At 42.9% G+C, this 25,815-nt stretch overlaps 1 protein-coding gene and 1 long non-coding RNA gene across 10 annotated transcripts in view; one reads left to right on the top strand and one right to left on the bottom strand.

The window, feature by feature from the left end:
• Nucleotides 1-25,815, top strand: part of GRIP1 (glutamate receptor interacting protein 1) — a 598,160-nt gene that overhangs the window by 181,879 nt on the left and 390,466 nt on the right. The gene's annotated exons all lie outside the window — the stretch shown is intronic.
• LOC139083648 (uncharacterized) lies at nt 11,518-24,363 on the bottom strand. Its single transcript, XR_011540532.1, has 4 exons — nt 24,283-24,363; nt 23,671-24,117; nt 22,413-22,588; nt 11,518-15,079 (listed from the first exon to the last, which is right to left on the bottom strand). It is a non-coding gene; the product is annotated as an uncharacterized lncRNA (long non-coding RNA).

Here is a 25,815-nt window from a genome sequence, read left to right as displayed (position 1 = left end):
TATTTTGCATAGAAATCATAGCACTAGGGACTTATGATAAGCCGGAAGAAAACACAAACTATATATTCATTTGGACTATTACTGAGAGATTTTAGTATTCAGAATATAAGTAGTCACAGGATTCTTCTAAATGGGCATTGCATAGTCAAATTATGTACTGATGGATGAAAAATGGAAAGCAAAATTGAGAAAGTCAGCTTATCTTTTTGGGATCTGTACCAGATGCAGAGTATTATGATAGCATCAAGTCTCAGAGTACCCCAGCAGTCCAAAAATCTATGACTCCTAGACATCTTTAGAATTAACATTTAGATTCTAAATCCATTTTTGTCAGTATCACTGTGGCAGATTTTATTTTCCAAAGATGGAGGCAACAATGCCTCTCATCTCACATGCTCTTCCACAATACGACTTGGCCACTTCCTCAGCAGGACCTGGGGTCTAATTCCCTTCCTCTTGAATCTGGGCAGGCTTCTGACAGCTTTCACCAATAGAGTGTTCTGGAATTAACATGGTGTGGCTTCCAAGATGGGTCATAAAAGGCAGTGCACATTGCCCTCGTTCACTGGGACTTGAACTCCAAGAAACAAGTCTGATTACTCTGAGGCTACCATATTGTGAGGAAACCAAGTAACATGGAGCTGCTCCAGTCAGTAGTCCTAGTCTTGGAGTCACGTCAGTCCAGGCATTGGAGATCATTGTGTAAGAAGGGGTCTCCAGATGATTCCAACTCTCAGCCCTGAGTCACCCTTCAAGTCTTCCCAGCTGAGGTCCGAGATCTTGGAACAAGAGGAAAACGTCTCATGTGTGCCCTGTCCAGATTCCTGACTCACTGTACCTGTGACCGTAATAAAGCTGTTGTTTGAAGTCACTCAATTTTGGGTACTTCATTTCACAGTATAGTTAACTAGAAAAATGACTCGTAAAGTTGACATTATAATGACAACGCATTATTGTCAACTGCAAAGGCCTGAACAAAGTCTTTCCTTCTCTGTAGAAACAGTATTTATTGAAAATTTTGGAGAAGAAATTTGCATATTTAGGGTAGACATAATTATAGCAACTGCCATTTCTAAGCACCAGGTATTTTATCTGTATTACTGGTAGAGTTGGTGCCTGTACACCCTTTACTAGTGGATGTAGCTCTCTCAGTCAAGATTTTTAGCTGGAAAGCAGCACAAACCAACTTTGGCTGATTAACCAGAAAAGCATTTTATGATAAGAATATTAGGTAGCTCAGAGAATTGTGTGGAGAGCGCTGGAGTCTGAACATACATGAACAGTTGGGTCTAAACTTAAAGAAACAATCCTAAAACCATGCATCAGAACTGGCCCAATGAGACTGCAACTGTACTCTTGCCCTCTGAGCACCAGAGGAAACCTGGGGCTGGCTGCCCCTGGTTGTTGGATGCTCTGCTGCCACCAAGACCAGCAAAATGCACTCCTCCCAAAGCTTGTCTCCTCAGGTTGCTTGTTTCCAAACCAAAGATTCGGGAGCACATGACTTACTGGCAAACTTAGTCTCTGTTCCTGGATCCTAGCTGCAAGGGAGTCTGGGAACCTGAATTTTGGGGATTCTGCTCTGATGAAGCCAGATCCATAAGGCTGCAGATTTCCCAAACCCAGTGAGTGTGGGTAGCTTGCAAACATGACGGTTATGCATGAGATGGATACATTAAAAGAAAAACAGAAGTCTGACTGGCTGCAACTCAGAAGATTGTAATATTCTGGTGGTGCCAAAAAGCAAAACTAAAGACAGCTGACGAAGTTTTCAAGTCTGCCTGCAGACTAGGGTGTCAAATTTCATACATATATAAAAGTCAGGAAAAATCCTTTGCCCCAGCACAACATTGCTCAGTCTTATTTTAATTTCAAGTCAATCTTAGCAAAACCTTACCTGACATAATAGGGAGATGGGGAGAAATATTATCAGAAGAGATTAAGTAAATCAGTTTAACTCTGCAGTCTTTACACTTTAGGCTGGGGATGGGGTCCCCTGCTCATCACTTCCTGTCTCTTGGCATAGTGTGATCTTGAGAACATAATGATGATGATGGTGGTGGTGGTGGGATGGTGATGGTGATGGTGATGGTGATGACACCAACACTTATTGAGTGCTCACTATGTGCTAGGTACTCTTTCAACACTTTATGGGTATGAATTCTTTTAAATCCTTACAACAACCGTATAGGGTAGATAATATTGTTACCTGCTTTTACAGATGAAGAAACTGAGGCACAGAGAGCCCTCATAGCTAATAAGCGGCCATGCTGGCATTTGGACCCACCTAGTCTGACTCTAGATGTGCTTTCTAAAGCACTGGTCAATAACGATTTTACTCAGTGTCTTGGTGGTTGTATTTTTCCCCCTTGCCTGAGTGAATGCTAGGAATATATAACTCTTAGATATTAACTGGGGGGGGAAGTAAAAAATGTTCTAAAACAATCATCACAGGTTTTCATATGCTGGTCCTGTTTAAAAAAGGAGAAACAGGCAGCTGCAGCCTTGTCTAATCCTTGAACAGTCTGCACCCTGACCCTGATGCCCAGGAAACCTCCTTTCCCGACCTTCAGTTGCAGTTGTAGTTTTCCAAGTGTTTGCTGTGTGTGAGCCTCACAGCCATGCTGAGAGATTGGTCATTCATCCCTCCATTTTGCACATGAAAATAGGAGTCTCAGAAGGGTTAGGTATTACAGTCAAGATCACACAGACCATAAATGGTAAAAACCAGGCTCTGAATGCAAATCCCACATTCTCAACTACTGTGTAAGTCACGCTGCTATGGTCATCAGTGAAATGCAGCGGTTCAGCAGAGCCAGACAAGGCCTGAAAGCTACAGTGGCGACGAGAACAGACTGGTATGTGTCTTTGGAAACGGAGTAGCTCTTTACAAAGTGGCAGCATACAAAGGCCACGACGGTAAATTCCAGCCTTTGTGAACAGTTGACATCCTCTTGGTCACGCACCCGTCTGCCCAGCCTGATGCATGAACCCAATCACTATCTCTTTTCTGTCTTCATGGCCATGCCCAAGTTTGGCTCCCCTCACGTGAGAAATAACTTCTGCAGTTAGACTAGGTGCATTTGGTGAAACCCAGAACTAGTAGGAAAAAACACTTCAAAATCCGAGCTGCAGAATACAGCTAATTTCAGCCTAACATTTTAAACTTTTATACTATGTCAGACCATACTGATATTTACTCTTTCTTTGCACAAAGAGATGATTTGTGGAGGAGCAGAGTTGCTCTCCAACATAAGAAAAGATTTGGGATCTGCCCACACATGACTTTGCCAAACATTTCTTCAAACTATTTTTTTCAACTCTGGTCCACTTCCCAAGATGAAAGTAAATTTGCACGTTTGCATTCTGTTTGGTAATACTTCTGTGATTTAAAGGGCCTGCCCTCAGCTGTACCTGTAGTCATGGAATTTGGTAAACGTGCATATTTGCCCAACTCTCTCGTAGAATGTTTATTTCTGTCATATGCTTATCAGATTTCATCTCCAGTCAGGGACTCGCCTGTTCTCTTTAGAGCAGTGGTTCTTAAACCAGACGGTTTTGCCCCCCAGGGGACGTTTGGCAATGTCTGGGGATATTTTTGGTTGTGACAACTGGGAGTGTGCTTCTGGCTTCTGCTGGATAGGAGTCACAGATCTGCAGTGCACTGGACAGCCCCCCACCACAGAAAGTGACCCACCCACAATGTCCGCAGGGTGGGGATGGAGAGAACCCTGCTCAGATGTCTGTCTCTGGCTCCTTTCTTACTCGATCTGTTTTCAGGCACAGTCACAGAATCTGGATTTGGTCCTATGGGAAAATAGCCTTTGTTTTCCCAAATCCTGCCTGAAAACACTTGGAAGTTTTTGGTTTGCACGTTTAGAAAATGGCTGAGCTTAGGGCCTTCATTGCTTTCCTAAATTGTTACTGATGACCCCGAGTCCATCATCCTGTAAGACACTTTTGTGTTTTAATCATTCGTTTGTACTTGTCTCAGTGGAGCACATCTGTCACTTTTCATGCCGCTCAATTCTGTGCCATTTTCTTTGCCGTTTGTGTTCGTCAGCTTGACTTCTTATCTGCAATCTGGAATACTTTATGGCCTCATCAGCCAGATGATTGATATTTTTTAAAATGTTAATTAAGGTCAGCTGCAACAGACTCTTTGTTGTTTATGCCTTTTCATTTAGAGAAATTATACATTTATCCTTCCTTCTTGGTTAGTTTTGAACCAGTTTTCTTCCCTTGACAAAACATTTTCTCAGTTACCATGCCATTCAGTTGGAAAAGTATGTCCACAGGGTCTTCTTGGCCACACGCCGCTGTCAGTCTCAGAGAATTCTAGTCCCTCAGTGAAGACTCCCCCCCACAGAGACCGCGGCTGCCTCGCCTCCCCCCACAGAGACCACGGCTGCCTTGCCACCCAGCAGCTGTGTTTCCCGTTGTGGTCAGGGGTGGATTCAGTTAAAAACGGAGTATCTGGTAAGGACAGGTCAGTGTGCAGGCTGTCAGGACATACAAAACGAATAAGAAATAGTCCTTGCTAAACAGCTTAAAACCTAGTTAGGGGTGGAAAGACGTGGAGATGAATAACTGTAGAAAGACGTACGAGAGATGGGGAGTTTCCGGGGTGTGTCTGAAGCATCAGGCTGTGGCACCTGCCTGCCAGTCATGTGTGAAAGTTCAAGTTACTGATGGAGGCTTCCGGAACCCGTATTCTGGATGGCAGCCTTCCAGATTCCTCGTATAGGGCTAATTTTGTAAATGACAAGGTGTACGTTTGGCCCAGTGTTTCGCTGCTTCATCCTGAAGTTCCTTGAGACCTCTGAGTGTTGGTGACTTAGCTATGCCCAGCATGTCAGTTAGACGCAGAGCGTTAGTGTATCTTAACGCTAACTTGACCTCTCTGCTTCAAGAGATGATTTTAACTTTCAGATCTCCCTAATAACTGCTGCTGTAAGGACTCAAGAAAAATTTTGTTTAACTTCAGTGTTTTTTAGTTGCATCATTTTTTGGGTAGATGACTGCTCTCTCTTCCCTCCACTCCAACTGTATTTTGGGGTGGCATGGTAGGAAAATTATAGGCTTTGGAGTCACATATATCTAGATTTAAATCCCTGCTATAACTTGTGTCCTTTGGGTGACTTTTCTAAGTTCCCGGAACTACTGTTTCCTCATCTGTCCAAGACAGAATAATAACATCTACATTTCATAGTTTTGAGAAGATTAGTTGAGATGACATATAAAATGCTTCCAAAAAATGCCTCAGTGACTCCTCTCCCACCTGTTCATCTCCCTCCTTTAGATCACATTTCTAGAGGGAACTCTCTCTCTTCCCCTCTCTCAGCGGTGGCTTCTGTCGCCTCGCTGTTTACCAGCACAGATTTCCCATGGTCACTTCGCGGTCATTAGGATCAACAGCATACATTTTCCTTCTCGTCTTTTGATAAGGTAGATTTAATGTGAAATTTTAGCTAAATCCGTATTTTACCATTGCTATTGCCTGAGTATTCGTGTCCCTCAAAAATTCACTTGTTGGGATCCTAACCGCCGACGGTGATGGTACTAGTACGTGGGGCTGTTAGGGGTGCTTAAGTCATGAAGGGTGGAGCCCTTGTGAGTGGGATTGTGCACTTATAACAGAGGCTCCGGGATCTCCCTTGCCCCTCCCACTATGTGAGGATGCAGCAAGAAGTCTGCCTTCTACAACCTGCAAGAGTGCCTTCACCAGACCCAACCCTGCTGGCCTTCTGATCTTGGACTTCCAGCCTCCAGAACTGTGAGAAGTAAATTTCTGCCGTTCGTCAGCCCAGTCTGTGGTATGTTGTTACAGCAGCCTGAACAGACTGAGACAAACTGTGGTTTCCTTTGCTTAAGTTGGGTGAACCACGTGCTGCAGTTTTCAGCAGTTTTCCTTCTGGAGCCCATACATCCTGAATAGTTATGTGATATTTATTGTTATTCGTCTCTTACCAGTCATTACTTTGTGTTTCCTATTCCCATATTTGTGTTAGAATAAAGAATCAGATTTTCCCTTTGATATGGAATTTAAGTTTAGTGTTGGTTAATACCAAGCTTTTCTGCATGTCTTCCTATAGAAGGTTTTTGTTTCCTGTTTAGCAATCTGTCTCTGACTTTAGGATGCTGGTTGAGTACCTGCTGTGTATGAAGTGATACACTGAGAGCTTTTATATTCGTTATCTCACAACTCTACAAAAAGGCGTGAGGTATCTTTATCATGAATAAATTTGTTTAGTACCACATGTGGTTTTCTGGTGGATTTATTTTTATTTAAGAGTGTCTACAGAAAATAGGTGCATTTTCTGCCGTTTTCTAAACAGATAACTTTATCAATCACAATTATTTTCAAAGAATGGGCATGAATAATTTTGTTTTTATTGAATATTGAATGCAGACAAGATGATTATAATGCATATATAAGGCTGAAACAATAAAACAGCACTCTGCATCCACCAACCAGTTTAAGAAACAGACACAAGAAGTACATTGGAAAATTCCTGTATGCCCCTCACCTGCCCTTTGCGTACTCCAGCTATGCCCAAAGAGAACCTTGAAATGCTTAAACTTTATAGTTTCTAATTTATAATGAAAACAATGATGCTAATTCAAAGTTTCAAGCTTTTCTAGCGTTGAATCATTTCAGTCAAGGGGCACCAGTGTCTGTCTAGGAAGGTCAAATTTTGGTCATGGTTTTTTTAATGCACAATATAAAATAACTGCCTTTTCTTCCTAAAATCATTTATGTTCAGGTCTTTCTCTTATTTCTTATAGATTTTTAAATATGATTATAGATTATTTCGTATGTTTTCTCTGGATGCAGTGCTGGCACAAAAGCCACCGAGTGAAGAGTCTCTTGGGGGCAGCAGTTAAAGTCACAGCCCCAGGAGGGGTCCAGAGAGAGGACCTGCAAGAGGAAGGTTTGGGTTCCCACATCTTTTCTTGCTGTACGCAGACCCCTGAGCGAAAGTGTTGAGAGCCATTTAAATTTTCTTCTGGGGGTTGACAGGATGAAATGGAGAGTTAGGTACAGATGAAAAAGATTAAACTTGGGGAAAGGAGCAAAGCAGGCTTGAGAAAAAGGCAGAAATAGGAAAACTGCTGAAGAAACATGATTGTTCAGGGATACAGGAAGGTAGGCATAAAAGGACACCTCGTGCTTTGTTTTCAGTCTTGCCATCCTGGGGAAGAAAATGTTATTTGTTTTGCTCTGAAGGTTACAGAAAGGAGAGAGAGAGTGATTGATTGATCAATTGATAGATAGAGATGTGAGCAGATGGATGGATGGATGGATAGATAGATCAACAGAGAGGCAGACAGATAGATGTGTAACATAATGAACAGGATGGATGGATGGATAGAAGCATGGCTGATGGATGGATGGATAGAAGCATGGGTGATGGATATATGGATGGATGGATAGATGGATGGATGGGTGGATGGACGGACAGATGTAATAATGAATAAACTGGGCTGCTGACTGCTATAGATTGAATGTTTGTGTCTCCCCAAAATTCATATGGTAAAATCCTAACCCCAAGGTGATGGTATTAGGAGGGGGGCCCTTGGGAGGTGATTAGATCTTGAGGGTGGAGCCTTCATGAATGAGATGAGTGCCCTTATAAATGAAGCCCCAGAGACATCCCTCATCCCTTCTGCCAGGTGAGAACACAGCAAAAAGTCACCATCTATAAACCAGGAAGTAGGCTCTCACTAGACACCACATCAGCCTGTGCTTTGATCTTGGACTTTCCAGCCTCAAGAACTGTGAGAAATACATTTTTATTGTTTGTAAACCACCCAGTCTCTGGCACTTTGTTATAGCAGCCTGAAAGGGCTAAGACCTTTTAAAACTGTATGTATCAAATTAAGAAGGCTCCTTTGCAGCTAGAAATGAATGTACTTATGTCCACACAAGAAAGCTACAGCAAAGATCTATTACTTTCCTTAGGTAGTCCTTCTTACTGCCTTCCTGCTCTTGAGAGATTTTCCTCTTTTGTAAAGGAGAAAGTTGTAATTTTGAGAAAAATAATAAGATTCTGTGATTGGAAACTGTTTTCTTTTTTAAATCAGGAATTTCATCACAATAAATCGTGATTCAGTCCAGAGACACAGACACTCGAGTTTGTACAGCCATCTGTTTCTGCTAGGAAAAATAAAGTGAGAATCCCCATAAACTTTTTCCTATTGAATTTTACAGCAATAATCTACTTGCCATGCTTCTTTGAGCTAAAATATTAAAAGCTGAATTTCCAACTTGCTGCTGGGCTGTTATCTTATAGTTCCCTGACACAGACGTTTAATTATTCACTTACTCATTTAACCCAACAGATCGTTACTTCTAATTTGAAAATTAACTATAGGTCTGGGACATGTACAAACAGTGCTGTTTCTTGGTCACTGACGTTTTAAGGGAGCATTTAAATTCTTCAGCTCTGCAGGTCAAATTGCATTACAACACATTTCGTTAGCGGAGAGATCTATATAGCTCTAAGACAGTAACAAGTCCCAGCCAATGGACCATGTCTTTAAAGAAATATAGTAGTTCCCCCCTTATCCACCGTGTCACTTTCTGAGGTTTTAGTTACCTGCGGTTAACCTGGTCTGAAAATGTTTAAATGGAAAATTCTAGACATAAAAAATTCACAAGTTTTAAATTGAGAGCGGTTCTGAGTATTATGATGAAATCTCAGAGCGCCCCGCCCCTGTCCCGCCCCATCCGGTTCAGAGATGTGGCTCATCCGTTTCTCCCGCGGATCCACACCATCTACAGGACTGCCCGTTAGTCACTTAGCTGTCTCAGTCATCAGATCGACTGTTGGGTATCCCAGTGCTTGTGTTCAAGTCGCCCTTATTTTACTTAGTAATGACCCCAAGGTGCAAGCGTCGTGATGCTGGCAATTTGGATATGCCAAAGAGAAGCTGTAAAATGCTCCCTTTAAGTGAAATGGTGAAAGTTCTTGACCAAAGAAAGAAAGAAAAAAAATCATATGCTGAAGTTGCTAAGATCTATGGTAACTTTTATTACAGTATATTGTTATAATTGTCCTACTTTATCGTTAGTTATTGCTGTGGGTCTCTTACTGTGCCTAGAGTATAATTAAGCTTTATCATAGGTATGTATGTTTAGAAGGAAACAGTATATACAGGTTTGGGTACTGTCCGTGGTTTCAGGCATCTCTGGGGGTCTTGGAACAGATCCCCCGCAGGTAAGGGGGGGCCACTGTAAGTCACAGATGAGAGATTAGAACTACAAAAGTTTTGAACCACTAATAACTTTCTAGATTTGATCTGTAGAGTAACAGAGATCTTGAAAAATGTCAGCACTTCCCAAAATGCTGTAAACGGGCCTTTAAAAAATTGTTTTATATAGTCAGATCATATTATCAATGACTGATCTTTATGGATCAAGTTTACAGCTCAATTTAAGAGCAGGCATTGAGTTTCAGGTAAACGGGGTAAGTGTAAGATTTATAAAACTGTCTCTGATATCTAGGAGTTTACAGACTATTTGGAGAGATGTGACATGTACTCAAAAACCATAATATCGTGTAGATGAACACCATGAAGAGTGTACCAGAAAAAGTGAAAAATTTTCATTGAGAACAATTACTTTTGGAGCAGAAGCCATGAGACCAGGTCGCAGACACTAGATGTAACGTGAGGCACTTAGGGGGCAGCTGGCTGAAAGGATTCTCCGTGAAGGGTGGATGTGGTCCCTGTGGTTGAGCGCGATCTTGACAAGTGGTGGTGAGGGAAGGGCGTTTCAGTCCCAAGGAACAGCGGTCTCCTGGATCAAACCCTCCAGTGGTGGGCCGACCCTGGCCTCCCGACCCCAGCTCAGTGCTGTTCAGTGTGGCCCCCGTCCCTGCTGGTCTGAGCATGGCGCTGGGTCTGTGAGGAGCTGGATTCCGAAGCTCTGACAGGGTAGACACTGCCGTGATGTTTTAGTTGTATTTTATAAGGTCATCAATCTGCAATGGATTGAGAAAACCAGATGAGTGGTTCTTCATCTCCGGGCATTGGAGGAGCGCTCCCTGTGCAGCTTCACTCCCAGCCCCTCCGGCCGGCCGGGGCCCTTTCCCTCTGCTGGGGGCGGGGGGGGGGGGGGGGGGGGCACCGCCTCCGCCTGACCTCGGGTCAGCTGTCACCTTCTCACAGCTGCTTTCCCCATCAGCATCACCGAAGCACACCTGCCTTGTCCCTTGCTCTCCTGACTTTGCTTCTCTCTTCCTTCCTCCGAGTTCTTAATGCCTGGTGTGTATTCGCTGGTTCATTTTTTATCAGCATCTCACCTACAGAAGTCAACTCCGCAGGAACAGGGACTTGCTTCTCTTGCACCTTCCATCTTTCCTCCACCCACAGTAGTGCGGACGCGGACTTGGCCCGAATCAATACTTGTTCAGTGCATGTGTGGGTGGGTGAGTGAGAGGGTGAATGGCAGGAACCATTGCAGTGCAGCCCGAAAATGCAGATTTGGTTTAAGGAACAGTAAGCAGTTCAGTTTGGCTAGAAAAGGGGACAAGAGGAATAAAGTTTGCCAGCTCTGGCTTCAGTTCAAGTAGGTAAAGTCGCATTTTGGTCCTAGACTGCAGTACGAATAATAAAAGAACATTTTTCTTTTACTGAGACTTACCAGATGCCATTATTACCATCAAGGATGCTTTTCCTAACCCGCTTTACATGTACTTGTTTTGTTTCGGTACTGCAGCCTTAGCACTGTATTTCATATTTTTAGTTTTGTCATTGTACTGTGTAAGACTTTGCTCAGAAAACTGTGGTTCAGCTCCCCGGAAACTGCAGTGTGCTGGAAAGGCTGATGGATGCCGGGTGAGTAAGGCTGCCTTAACCCTTTGTAGAGCTGGACTCCGGGAGGGGTGGGGGTGGGGGGTGGGGGGTGGGGGAGTGGGGGGCGGGGGCGGGGCTGGGGGTGGGGGGGGGGTAGGGGGTGGGGGAGGCAGTGGTGGGGGACGGGAGCAGGCTCCCTCCCGGCACCGCAGGACCCTCAGGCAATGCTTAGTCCATGAAAATTCATAGTTGGGAAGCATCCCTCTGAGGCAAGGAACGCCTGGGGGTGTGTCGGTGAGGCTGGGCCGTTGGAAAGAAATGTCAATTTTCCCAGGCTATGGAGGCTATTCCACAAGATGGGAGGAGACAGCCGGATGAGAAATCTGTGCCCACCTGTGCCCCCAGCCCTCTTGGCAGTTCTGATGTTTCCTTCCAGGGCCTTCCAGGGTGCCTTGGTCTCACTAGAGGAAACAGGCCCACTTATGAGTGGCAAGGAAGCCATTTTCTCCTTTCAGAGGGCCTGTGTACATCGTTAATGTGCCCCAGAAAGCTGTTTAAATTAATTATGGGATTGTCCCCCAAGAAGTGTTACACGGTGGAAGTATTTAGGTGTTTTAAGCTAGAATCTGGGAGTCCCAGGTTTTTTCCCCACCATTATGTCTTTGTGACCTCAGGCAATTCCCTTAATGTTCCTCTAAAGCACCTGTGAAATACTTTATTGATCTATATTTTATTCATACTTTCCACTTCTGAATCTCAGGGAAACCTCAACAGAGCCTTTTCAAGGGTCGTTGGGTGACAGCCAGGATTGCCCTTTGAGATCCTCTGTAGAAAATTGCTTGAAAGGGCTTGTTACCTATATTTTTTCTGACGTCCCAAAGTAGATATTTCATAGCATTATTATTCTTTAATGTGTTCAGTTAAACCCAAATTTCTGCTTAATTCTTTAAAATCGAAGACTGCCTAAGAACTGGGTGATCAGCTCTGGCAACTAGACTATTCAATAGGAAAATTTAAAATCATTTCAAAATTATACCACTATGATGATAGAGCAAGTTGCCTTTTCCTTGAAAGATGTCAGTAGGAAGGACTTATAAGGCCTCACATCTTCCCACTCATTCCTTTCTTGACATTTGTGCTAAAGTATTCGACCAGTTTTAGGATTTAAGAGGAACCTACATTCAGTAGTGACTAGATTACAGATTTGTCTTTGCTACTTTCTCATGTCTATTTCTTGTTTGTGACGGGTGCTGAAAATACTGTGCACTAACATTCTGTTGATTAAGAGTCAGGTAAACTCCAGTGGTGCCCAGAAAACCAGATTTTTCTTTGGGAGGAAGAAACAGTTTTTTCTTCTCAATGGCCATAAGGATTTCTCTGTTCAGCCTGTAGTCCCGCATCAGTATACGTATCTCTATAAAATGGTTCTACCTTTTTAGGCAAAAAGAGCATTTTTGCTGTATGGTGTTCTCTCCAAATGAGCCAGTGCAGAACCCCAGGAAGTTGCCTTAGTTTGCGTAAAGCTGTTTCAAAAGCTGCAGGAAATTTCGAGTTATTATTCCTGACCAGGATCCTTCATTTTTTCTGCTGCTCCTCAGCAGCTGCCCGGCAGATGGCGCTGTGTGGCACCAGATGACAGCTTCCCTTTGCAAATATGGCTTTGCGTTTCTGGCATGCATATTTATAAATACTCATTCTGTTAACATGACAGTGGAGAGCATGACACTTTTTGGAAATACAAGGCATTAAATGTCAGTGATTTATAAATTTGTGTCTTCTACCGGCACATTGCTATTTAGTGTGTTGTCCTCTAGAAGTATAAGGAAACTGTTTCTTGTTCCTTAAGGAGCTTTCTATTTTTCTGACGATGAGCACTGTTCACTCGATAGCTTGTTCTAATGGGGAAGAGCTGTATCTTCACACTAACGGTCCCCACACTCATATTGTCCTGGGTGCCCTGGCCTCTGTTGGTGTCAAGGGAAGGTCATGGTTGGACTGCGGGGGAAACAGCCCTCAGAGCTGCTCACAAACGGCTCGCGGCTGTTGCCACTTCGTAGACTATTGTCGGGGCCAAAAAGGAAGGAAAAGAAAGGAAACTAGCACTGAGTTGCTCAGAGTGGGGTCCTCGAAGCATGGGTCTATTTGGTGCTTGTCTGAGATGCAGTGTCTTGGGGTCCACGCTAGACGTAATGAATCAGAATATGCTCTTTAACACGATTCCCAGGTGAATTGTATGCACATTAAAGTTTGAGAAGCACTGAATTAAGTGCCTCCTCTTCCTTCAGTGTGACGTGGACGTTGAGAGCCTACTGTGAGTCACGCAGCGCGTCCTGGGCTTGGGTCGTGGAGATGGCCAGAGTAGGATACTAGCTGTCCGGGAGCTATAGGCAAGGGCTGGGCAGCGTGTTAACGAAACAAAACCAGTGCGGCACTGTCGGTGCCGAGAGAGGTCGCTCCTAGGTGCAGGTGTGTTTGGTCGGCTGAGATTCACAGTTAATCTGTGTCACGGCTCTGAGAGAGGCGGAAACTCTGCAAAGTCGTTCACGCCATCAGTCGACAATGAGTTAAAGCTTAAACCCAGCTCTGTCAGGCTCTAAAGTCCAAGCTTTTTCAGTATGCTGTGTCCTAGAAGTCCAACTTTTTCAATAAGTTATCTTTCTTTATAGCCTCTGTTACAGATAACAAAGGACCCGGTTGATTTCCAGACCCAGGCTCTGAGGACCTGACATTAAAATGTAAATTTTGGAAAGTTTGTGAGTTAAGCACTTGAGTGACTTCCCAATGAGGGCAGTGGTCACTTAGACTTTGCACGAGGTCTGAGTTCCTACATCAGGACACCTGGGCATCTGATGGAGCCTGCCGCCCTGAGGAGGTGTGGGGACTGACTGCAGGTGGGTGGCTGTAGGGGACCTTTAGGTGGAGAATTTGTAATAGAATGGGATTATGTTAATGCTGAGCTCAGGAGAACTAAGATCTAAGTATTCTGTCCCAAATCCATCCAGGTGCCACTTGCAAGTCAACACTCATCTTGAGTAACACTGAGCGTATTGCCCCCAGAGTGCTATTGTTAGCAACTGCCCAGATTGACGCTGATCCCTTCACAGCCAGTGACAGGGGTTAATACAGTTGTAATTACCTACGCGTATATGATCCTGGGTGTTTTATCGAAGTTCATTGATGAGTCTCCCACGGAGAGTGGAATTGGACATCTCAGGAGGAGAAGGAAGTTACATCTATTTTTGTTACTATACGTGGAGGATTATTGCTCAGTCTGAAAAAGGTTATTTCGTGCAGAGCCTTTTTTCTTTTCATATTAGTTATTAATTCGTGTATTATGCATACTCTGAGCAGAGCTGAATGTTGAATTTGAGTAATGCTTTAGAAGCAGAATCATACACAGTTGGCACAAACAGAACTTGCTTCTTCTGAGGAAACTATGGATCATACAATGATGCTCAAGGAGCTAAATGGCCTGTGTCTTCGGTGGCTAATATTGGTATTTTGCAGAAAATGCAGGGAATATTTATCCTAGTCTTTTCAGCCTCATTTTGTTATTTCCAGGCAATTTGTTGCAGTTAGTATCCCAGAGTCAAAAGTGGTTTTGCTTCTGGCTTATTTGTCTGTTGTCGGTGGCGAATGCACATTCCAAATAGAATGCATTTGGAATAGCAGTCCTGTTCCCAAACAGGCCAAGTGGAGTGGGGAGTAGTAGAGATTGTCGGGGAAATACCTGCACACGTTCACAGGGATTGGGAAGTCGATAGGAAAACCAGGCCAAATGTGGGTAGGAAAACCAGTCATAATGGTGTGGTGATGGCTCGTCCGTGAGGACAGTGGCCTCGGTCTTTAAAGGAACAGCTCTGATGCCCCGAATTTCTCCATAACTAACCACAACAGTAAAGACACTGAATTAACGCCGTAGCGCTGGATCTTATTTCCGGGGATGAACTCTTCCTCCGTTTCAGTGAGTGATTCCCTCACGTGCTCCTCGGTACCCCTGGATCCTTTCTCCTCCATTTTGCATCAATTCCACGGCTCCCTGGAGTAGAGGGACTGTATGTGAAATGCGGAGAGGGTCAAGGGGAGGTGACGGCAACTCTGAAAGAAGTCTGTTGTGGACTATGTTTGGTTATTGTCCAGAAGACTTTCCAAGGTGGACTCTTGACCATTTCATTTTACCCTCACCTTTCTCTGTGAGAAAATGAGCTGTTTCCCAGCAAAACAGTAGACATTGTTACCTAGTATTTCATCCATGGGAGAGCTGTAGTAGTTACATCTGCAAAAGAGACAAAAATGCCAAGAAAAACAAGTCAATTTGAGTGATTTATATTTTTAAGAGTGGTTCTGGGATCTATCATAAAGTCAGTTCACTTTCATCTTCATTTCCTAAACATACAAAGCTCAGAGTCATGAACGGTATCATGGTGGTGAAAGTGACTTATCACAAGGAAGCAGTGGGAGTGCCGTGTGTATGATAAAATATGCCGAGCTGTGTTTTAGGTAAGAGCATATGGACCATTTTGAAAATCAGAATAAAAATTGTCTCTTGCGTATATTGTAATCCTCTACTAACCACGCTGTTTAATTAAACAGAACGTCCATTCCTTTCAGCATGCTGGATAACAAACTTCACAGTACTGAAAGTGAAAAAATACATTTAAAAAAACCCCAAACCAACAAACAAAAAACACGTGATGAAGATCGAGAGAATTGTCCTGGAAAATGTGATCAAAGCAAAGGCGGAAGGTGTTCGCTGCATGCTCCCTGTGCTCCAGCCAAGCGGAGCTGCTGAGAGCCCCTGGATGTGCTCTGTTTCTTCGCGCTTCCGTGCTCTGCGTTAGTATTGACTCCACCAGTCGTGTCAGCTTTGACACCCTACCCCCTCTGCACACTCCATTAGCTTGCAGGCATCCTTCAAGGTCAGATCAACTATCCTCTTTGAAGCCAGCTGATCAATCACCTCTCTTCTCTTCTTTCTATTAGGTCCTTCTGTTGTTGCTCTTGTCTCAATATGCTGAAGTTATACGATGACATGCCTTGCCTCCCCAACTCCCCAGATGAGCTCCTTGAAGTCAGGACCTACATTTTATTCAGTTATATATCCTCAGTGCCTAGTTTGTGGATGGAAAATTTGTGCACACATGCCTCCACTCTTCCCTTCTGCACCTGTGGCCGACACTGCACAGCACTCATGCACTTTTCGCTCAGTGACTAGCCATAGCCCCTTGGTATTTCTGAGCACTTGCAAATTCATTCTGATGGACACGCTTGTTTCAGCTGCCTCGCTGCCACTGGCCTAGGAGAACACCTGGCTCATAGTAGACAATCATTGTTATTTTTATGTGAAACATGATATTAAATGGAAATCACATAAAATTCATGCTTTGAGTTTCGATTTCAGTATTCTGATGGAGTTGAATCTAGAAATGTTATAAAACTTTCTGGTGTCTCAACTGAGATTCAGCCACTTCTGTTGTTCCTCTTTCATTATTTTGAAAAACTCTGAATTAAAGAAGGTTAAACAGATTCCTTTACAAGACTTGTCAAATCCTTTATGTGCCAGAGGGTGTTAGGAATCTGCGTGAAAAGAATAAAATATTCAGTGTTTCACAGAATTATTGGAACAATGGAGTGTTCTGTGGCACTAGTGTTCCCCAGAACCCACTTTGGGGAACACTGCTGTCTCAGATTCTAGAAAGTTCTGTTCATGTCTTCAGCACACTGTGTTATTCCTATATTTATATTATTTATTGATATTGGGAAGGAGGACCACAGGCTTTTCTTTTTGCTATTTTAGAATGATATAATCTCTAATATCCTTGCAGAAACATGTGGGAATGATGGCTTCTCTAACTCCTTGTTGATTCTTAGATGCTTTGACCTTCGAAAATATATTATTTTTTTCTCTTTCTGAAGCATGAAGATAAAGCATTAAGTGATATGAGTCCACAGGCTTGGAATCCATGACCCCAAGACTGACGTTTCACAAACTCTGTGAAAGCGTACTTGTCATTTCTTTTCATGACTCAGTTTTGTCACCCAGAAAGTGGGGCTATTGACTCCTGAAGTGGGAATACAGGCACAGAACGAACAAACAATGCAAGAATATGTTTTTGCTCTGCCTGATTCCAGATGTAACGCTCTTAAGGCTATTTTTGTTAAAACCAACTTGCTTAGAGAATAGTTTCATTTCCAGAAGACAGAGATGTCTTTGAGAGTGACTAATAGCATCTGGCCAGTTATATAGTGCGCCTTGTGTGTACAGTAGCAGCTGGTAAAGCCTAATATTCCAACTCAATCTTCATGACTTAGTAACGTATTTTGAAACATTTCATTATCAATGTGATTTCTCCCCAGACCCCACCCTTCTCCCCTGTCCTGCCCTCACACACACCCAAACAAAGCAGATAGGACAGGAATTGACAAAGATTGAGACTGTGATTTAAGAATAAGTCATTCCTTTTAACAAAGTGCCATGGGATATAAACTCCATAGAGAAAGCATTTGGGGATTTCTCCATGTAATCTGCCTTACTGGGGAGTGTGGATAGTAATGTTCCTGTCCCTGGCCCCATTCCCCAGATTCCCCTCCTGCATTAACACTGTGACTTCTGCTTTAATTGACGGCAGCATCCATGTACTGGTCATGAAACTTAGGTTGCACACGGGTGGTTCATGTTTCATTTTGCATTTTGTGCAATGTGGTGGCATAGTTGGAAAATCGGGGATTGCATACCAGACAGCATTTTAATTCCAGTGTTACCACTTACCAACTGTGGGGTCTTGGAAACCGTTTCATTTTTCTTGGTCTCCCTTCCCCAGCTATGAAATGGAAACAGCGGTATCCAGGATGTTGTGAGGATTCAGCGAGGTAGTGTAAGTCAAGAAGCTGGTATATCATAGCTGCTCAATTAATGTGAGTTCCCACAAAGCCCTCCCTCATACCACTCCTAGAGTAGCTAATATAAAATATTAGTCTGAATTCTTCTGTTAAAATCCTTCAGTGGCTCCCAGGATCATCCCGAAACTCCTTGTGAGTCATACAAGACCCCTCTCGAGTTGGCTTCTTTCTAGCCCCATTTCCCACCATTCACTTCTTCACACTTTGTGAAAGTCACCCTAAATTCCCCAGCTGTCCTCTGACAGTCATGCTGTGGCTTGTTCTGACACACAGTCCCTCCTTCCCTTTGCTCTCTACCCCTTGCCTCACCGTCTAGCATGGGTAACTCTCTTCTGTGCTCTCCACATCGTTGTGCTTTTTCGTTTTAATATAATCTTTTTATCTGTCTGTTCCCTCACAAAATTGCATGCTAAGGGTGCAACATGTCCCTTTCTTCCTTTTCTGTTCCTGGCGTACAGCATCTGGCATACAGCGAGTGATCCATAGCTCTTTGCTTCATGGGTTCTCCCACACCTTATTTTTTCCCTTATGCCTGTCAACCCAAAGAGAGTGAAAAGATTCATCGTGATTTATTAATCCTAATAGAGTCAGACATATTTTCGTAATTTTGTGTATCAGAAAAAGAATATGTTATAATCCAATGTTACTGCAATTAAAAAATAAAAAATAAGCAAAAAATTTTTTAAAAATAAAATAAAATTTGGAATCCTAAGTAAGAATAAAAGAAAAGAAAAGAAAACGCAAAAAGCAATTACACCAGTTTGTATTCACTGCACATGTTCACCTATTTGTATGGAAGAAAAATAAACATCTCATAAAAAAGAAAAAAGAAGGAAATTTAAAATATCCATTTTTACTCTCTTTTATAGAAAAAAAAGATTTGTGTGTATGTTTTTTAAAAAAATCCAATGACAGAAACCAATCATATTCATGAATTCTCAAATTATGTGTTATAGAATTAAGGGTAAGTGAATTCAGGTATTGAAATCTTTCTGCAGCCTCATCATAGTTACCTTAGTAATTCTAGAGGAGTTCTATTATTAGAATGCATGCCACTAATTGTTGGCTAGATAATTAGTGAAAGGCACATACTTGAATTGGGTTTTAACTTTGGCCCGTGATTTATAATTGTATAAATGGCAAAAAGAAATTTCAGAATTTTATATCTTCCTGGCTGTAGTGTGGAGCTGCCGAGAAGCAGCTCGGGTTCCTCAGCGCTGGGCTGACATTTATAAAGACGAAAACCTCCTTGTAGCGGAGGCTTTAATTATTACTTAAGAGCAGAGTCATTAAAATGGCTCCCTCAGATACTTGAGCTTTTGATTATGGGAGGAGAAAAAAAAGATAAATTTAAAAAATGAAGTTCAGTCAAACAGTTTGCACTGCCAGTTACTCTGTAATTCATTTTGGGGACAACTTTTACGTTTGGTCTAGGAAGAGAGCCAAATATCAGATGTGTCACTGGCTGCTGACAGGTGATGATAAAGCCTTCAGAAAAAGACGTTTGCCTCATGTAAGGAAGATTTGGGGACATTTAGAGATGTATTTGAGCATCTTCAAAGTACACGAGCTCCCCAGCAACCGAGACATATAAAATCTCCTTTTCCTGTTATTCATGTAAAGAACTCTCCTGGTTACTGGAGAATTCTCCCAGTGAGAAGAGAAAGCCCCCACGTTTCAGCCGGGAGACACGCACGCGAAGCTGATAGCATCTTAGTTGCCTGATGCTTCTCGTGTTACTCGGGGACTTTGACAAGGAGAGCCGTTGCCTGGGAGGGTGCAGCACGTTCTGTCAGCCCGGCATCTTCACCCTTGTACTTACAATAAATGGAGGTCGGTCTGTGCTAGGATGGGAGTCTATTCTCCTAAGACATATATGCTGATAGCACTAATGATTTGCAATATTTAACAGTAAAACTGTTTTACTTGCAGTGACTCCAGGCTTTGAATTATAAATGGAATCATTTTATATCTTTTGGCATTAGTTGAAATACATGGGAATTGGCCCAGATTTCCCATTAATAATGTATCAAGTAAATGTTGCAAAATCATTAGAGTTGATATCTCTATTTAATTGGCATTTGGAAAATCCATTTTATTTGTCAAAATATACATTTATAAAATTTATACTAATCTGAAAAATATCCAAATTTATTTTAATGGATACAGTATATCACATATATACTATGTTATGTTTACCTGTGTGTATAAGCATTTTTTATTTGTTTATTGTTTTGGGTAATTAATAATCCTATCTAAACTCTGGAGATGCTAAGAGTTTGTTTTCTACTGTGGTCTCCTTCTAAATGACGTTTCCTTTTATTTGACCTCAAATTTAACTTTTTGCGATGGTTGCTAACTTAGCACAGTGGGTAAATCTTGGCCTCTTTCCTGATTTAAGGCAAACTCATGCAATTTTGGAAAGGCATCAAATTTACTTTTGAAAAAAATTCCCTGGCACAGTTAATTTGCGATATAATTTTCGTGACTAAAGTAGATACCAAAAGGTGTCCAAAAATGGAAGAATGAATTTGTGTTTTTACGGACAACCTTTTGTGAAGTCTTGACCCAGTCCTTCTCGACTAGAATTCCTGGCTGTATTTATGGAAGACTTTAAATACCCCTGAAAAGCAGTTGTGTTTTTTATTTGAAATTCTGTCCCCTCTGTTTATAGATTATGACTCTAGGACATGATGATGTGGTAAGGAAAAGGCATATTAATCATGATGATGTTAGTTGTAAATGGTGTGAACTGTCCTGACAGGTGGGCTTTTGAGAAAGGTTTATGATTATGTATCTGTGAAGACAGAGTCAACCTAAAAGTTGCAGATAATTTAGGATTAAAGAAAGAATGCCCACTCCTTTAACACTTTGCTTATTTAATATGAAGAAGAAAAAATTTTGAGGCTAAAATTTGAAGAGTAAGGAAGTGAGGATCCAAGATCCTGGTGAGCTGAGTACTATCAGGGGCTGGGCGAAGGTACCCAGTGTCCGTGGTGAGGGAAGGCAGAACTGTGGGATTTTGGAACTTAAAGGGAACTTAAATTAGCCCATTTTACATATAGAGAAACTGAGTCCAGAGAGGGACGTTGGCATGCCCAAGCTCACTTGAGCCTCAACTTCTGATTTCCATTGCATCGTATTCATTTCTAGAATGGCCCAGCTGATAAAACCTTACAGGACAAGTACGAGGCCTGCATGATGAAGATTTGGTTAGCTGTTTGCAATATAAAAAGGCTATATAAATTTCAAATGTCATTGTAATAAAACTGTGTATTCTGGCTTCAGGCTGCACAGCTCCCGGATGGACAGCTGCTCTAGCCATGAAAACTTCCTCCTGCCTGTAACTTCCTCTTTTATCGTCTGCAGAGGCACTTGCCAATGTTCTACTTCTCGTGTGCAGCCTCCTGTTTCCCCTTCCAGATGTCCTGTGTCTTGTGAAAGAGTGTCAATCCTTCACATGGGGAAGCTTTTTGAAAGGAACAGCTATATCACTCACTCATACTTTACCTCCATAGCCTCTGTCCCCAAATTCCGCCTGCTTTGCTGTTTATCCTTTTGCTCAAGAAAATTAGGGGTAATTTGAATGGAGAAAGGAGGGGAAGAAAACTAACATTTATTCAGCACCTACTATTTGCCAAGTATTCTCTTCAGATCACTTTTGGAATGAGGTCAGTATGAACAAATAAATCAAAAAAAGATCCTAGTTATCATGCTAAATACCTTGCCACGTTATTACTTGCTGGATAATCGAGGCTCAGAGATGTCAAATGAGTCAAGGAGAGAAATTAAGAAGCCAAGAAGCCCAAAAGGAGAGATATCACCAGGTGAGAGGTCACATTTCCCTTTCCACATTAAAAAAAAAGGAGTGCAAAAAAAAAGGAAGGAATATGGTTACATGCTGGCCACTACCCATCTGAAAATAGTAAATCAATATATCTACATAGTTTTTTGGTATCAGAAAGAGTACTTTAAGAAAATGTGCTCTGAGTGTCTTGTCTGCTGACGCTATCAGTAGCTCTGGCAGGAGGGTTCCTGATGTCCCAGCCACCCAGGCGGGCATCTCTGGGTGTTCTTGAGAATACCCTGTGGTTTCACTGGAAACATTCTGTTTCTATTACTTCACTCTCCTGCCCCAGGCTAATATTGCATCAAGATCTGTGATCCAAAGATACAAAGTTTGAAATCTATCCTTAAGAAGTGTTAACACAAAAAACAAGCCAACAACAACAACAAACAACATAAAAACTTTGCAACCTGCACGTACAATAGGGTGGTATTTTACTAAGTCTTACGATACGCTTCCATCTTTCAACAGAGGGCTATTCTGACTAAGTTCAGAACTGTTCCAAGACCTTGAAAATCATGCAGTTGCCTCAAGAGCCCACATCTGTAATCATAAGGGAGATGCTGTGAAAGGAACAGAGTTTAAACTGCTTGGTGATGGACGGATGTGGTTAGCTGACCCCCCAGAGGGATAATGTGTTCAAGGCATGAGCTGTTATCTTACCTGGACAAATATTTACCAAATTCATTTTGTCTGTTGAACTTGTGATATAATTCGTCTCCTATTTCGTCTCACTCTCCCCTTACCTCCACCTGTGCCTCCCTCTTGAACCAGGTACCCCTCTGCTTATTTAACGTGTCCTGGGTTATGGAGCATGAGTATCTCCATGAGGCAGAGACTAAAAAGGGACTCTCAGTATTACCTGGACCAATCTCCTTCATTTTGTAGGTGAGACAGTTGTGGCACAGAGGGACTGGGAACGAGGTCAAAGTGAGCCAGCTGGAGACCAGCGGAGCAGAAAGGGAACTTGGGATGCTGGGCCCCTCCTCACGGGCCTTCTCCACTAGACCATGTCTACTGGCTGAAAGGTGCCTGGTCCTTGAAAATAAAGAAGAAAGAGAGATTGCAGATGAAGGAATATTTTGTTTCTTATAAGTCCATTTATTCTAGGCCTGGTGCAAATGGCATTTAGGAACTAGGTGAAAATTTATGTCTTTATTTTCATTCAATTCTGTGAGTAATCTGAGCTTAACACTCCTACAGAGAGGGTGGTTAGGAGCCAGGGGCGGAGGGTAAATAAAAGGATTTTTAAAAGCTAAAATAATTTGTAATATCATGAGAGAAATAAAAATAATACGTATTATAGTGTTGGGTAATAGAAAGGAGGTTTCACAATAAGTGGCAGAGTAGATGTTCCGAGAGAGGGGAATCAGTGCAGGCTGGGGTCGTCTGGGAAGGTTTCATAGAGAAAGTTAGGACGTGAGGGGAGCTTCCTGGGATATATCAGAAATGACCAGATGGGAAAAGAGGCCGAGGGCTCCTTGGCAGGAGTGAGCAGGTGTGAGTGACCCCCGCGTTGTGTGTGCCCTGTAGCCTGGTCAAGGTGGAAGGCTCCTGCTGGCTTGATGAGGCAGGAGTGGTAACGCAGGGCGAGATGAGAGGTTATCTTGAGGCCACTAAATATCCTGGAGGCAGAGAGGGGACCTGGAGCAGGGCCTTAGAAAGAGGGATCTGGCGCCAGTGTGAGGGGGGTCTGGAGCTGGGAGGAACCAGGTGGGCAAGAGGCGACGGACATGGAGACCCAGACCAGGAGGGTGCAGAGACGTGAAGTGGGAATCCCAGCGTGGAAAGGAGTTCGCCAAGTGCCATCGCCTCATTTGTAGATTTGGGATGAGGCCTAGGAAGTTGAGGTGACTTCCTCAGGATTATACGGAGGTTGGGGAAGGAACTGGGTGTAGCCAGAATACTTACAGTTAGACTCTCAATCAGTGTTCTTTCTGCTTAAGTTGAAATTTAATCAAAATGTCCATCTGGCTAATTCTTTGATGCCATAGTTGAGATGTCACTTCTTTGAGAAGCCTTCTGTGACCCCTGGGCAAGGGTGACTTTCCTTCCCAAGTGCTTTCCTGGCACCCTCCACTTTCTCTACCAGAGCATCTCCCGTGCTTGGTTATGATTACCTGACGGTGGGTCCCTCCTCTGCAGTGTGAGCTTCCCAGTGACGGGATCGTTTCTGCCTTCTCACTCTTTCGTCTCGAGGGCCTGGTACAGTGTCCACTGTAGAGAAAGTGCTCAGTACGTTCTTGTTGAATAACTGAATGACTGACTAGCTGAAAGAATGGATTCACATTAGGAGAGAGAGGAGGGGAGTGGGGGAGAGAGAAACAAAGAGAGGGACGGAGGAAGAAAGGAAGAAGGAAGAGAAAGAAGGAGGAAAAGGAGAAGTGGGAAAGATTTAGAGATGAAAAGAACTAGTTTAGGGTTATTACAAAAGAACTTTTTTTTCATCTAGGCTTCGTGTGTCTTTCCACAAAGCCCATTAATATTGATTTTATATGATGTTAGCATGGCAGCCTTTGAAAGTCATATAGGATGCAAATCGTGTCACTTGTGACTGCTTCTGTCTCCTAGTAAAATGAATCAAAATTTTCAGGTTAGTGAGGGAAATTATGACAAATTCAAGGATCAAATAAACTTACTTGCTACCTCTTAAATAAATGCTTTATTTAAAATGATGATAATTCATCAATAAAAAGAAAATTACAACACGTTGTCATATCCTATTTCCACACCTTAAATGTTGTGGGAAAAATTTCATCTTGAAATGAGTTGTTAGCGTGCTGCCATTGGGTCGTGAGGGTGTTTATGAGTCTGATGGAATTGTCAAGCACATTCTAAAGCAGAATTTGTGGCTGTATTAGCTCATAAAGTTCCTAGAAACAAGGACTTTCTGAACAGAACATTTTCATCGAGAGATTCAATAATCAAATTTAAGATGTCTACCTGAAACCTACTCTTTATGTGGAAATAAATTCAGCCATTTTACTTTCAGGGTTCATATTAATGATGCAGATAAGTATGTATAATGGCTGACAACATCTGATTAAAGTTGAGTAAGAGTATTTAATTTGCCAAACAAAAATAAATCCTGTAACTGGAATTGATCTCAGATGTTCATCACTAAACAATTCTTTCAATAAGATGTTCTTGCAGCTGGTGTCGCTCAGCAGGAAGTACCTTTTTGTGGAACAAATGACAAGTTATATACAGATGTAGGCAAGAATTAAGTGTGACGTTCGAGGAAGCAAGGTGCAGCTGCGCCTGGGAAGTGAGAAGGGACCAGAGTGTTCTGGGGCTCATGAACCGTGCTGGAGAATTCTGTCTTCATTCTAAGGAAGTAGGAAAGCTCTGACGGATTTTAGGGGCGGGTGGAGAAGGAGTCAGAGGTGAAAGAGCGTGGCCACTGGGAGGTGTGGAGGAGGCTACTGAAGTGAACAGAGCAGGGTGAGACGCTGGGAGTACAGTTGTTGGAATGCTGTCTTGACCGTGTTTTGAGGCGCTGGCTTGCGGCCAGCCAGCTACCCTTCTGGAGCCACTGATTAAGTCCACACCACCAACCACCTCCTTCACAGGGCTCTCACTCTGAGTCCCTACCCACCTCTCTAATCAGCCCAGGGCAGGGTACTCAACAGCGGGGGACAGAGTCCCAGAGCCCGCGGGAATTATTCAAATGAGCCAATCCTCAACTGCCTTACCCTCCCTTGCCCATTCCTTCGTGTGAATTCCATTCATTCCTACTGTGAAACCACAGTAAAGGCTCCTGCCCAGAGTTCCTTCCTCTCCCTCTGCCTCTGCCTCGTGAGGGACCCCAGCGATTCCCTGGGTGGCCTCCCCTAGTGTGACATGTACTCCCTCTCTTGGGAATTGTGAGTAGAATGAACTATCTTTGTAGCGGCAGCCATCTGATCTGTTGGCCTTACCGTGCCTAAATAATAATAGAACCTATTAAAACAGTGTCAGACTAGGTTGGTGGTGGAGACAGCAGGATTTCGGTAACTGCAGAGATACGTGGAGATAACATCAACAGAATTCCATGATAGGTCCTTGCTGAGGATGAAGGAAGCGTAGGTGATGAAGATGACTCTCCTCGATTTCTGGCTTGTGTAACAGAGGCCATTCACCGCGGTGGAGAGAACTGGGAGGGGCCCTCGTTTGAGGATAGTCTTGAATTCAGTTTGGGCATGTTGATCTTGGGTCACTTTGAGATGTTCAAGTGGAACTGTCAAGGAGACAGTTTAGAACTGGTGACTAGATCTTGTTGAATA

The sequence above is a fragment of the Equus przewalskii genome, chromosome 5, assembly GCF_037783145.1.
Source record: "Equus przewalskii isolate Varuska chromosome 5, EquPr2, whole genome shotgun sequence".
Taxonomy (NCBI): domain Eukaryota; kingdom Metazoa; phylum Chordata; class Mammalia; order Perissodactyla; family Equidae; genus Equus; species Equus przewalskii.
Note: the sequence above shows the minus strand (reverse complement) of the source record. Positions and strands in the feature narration are given on the sequence as shown.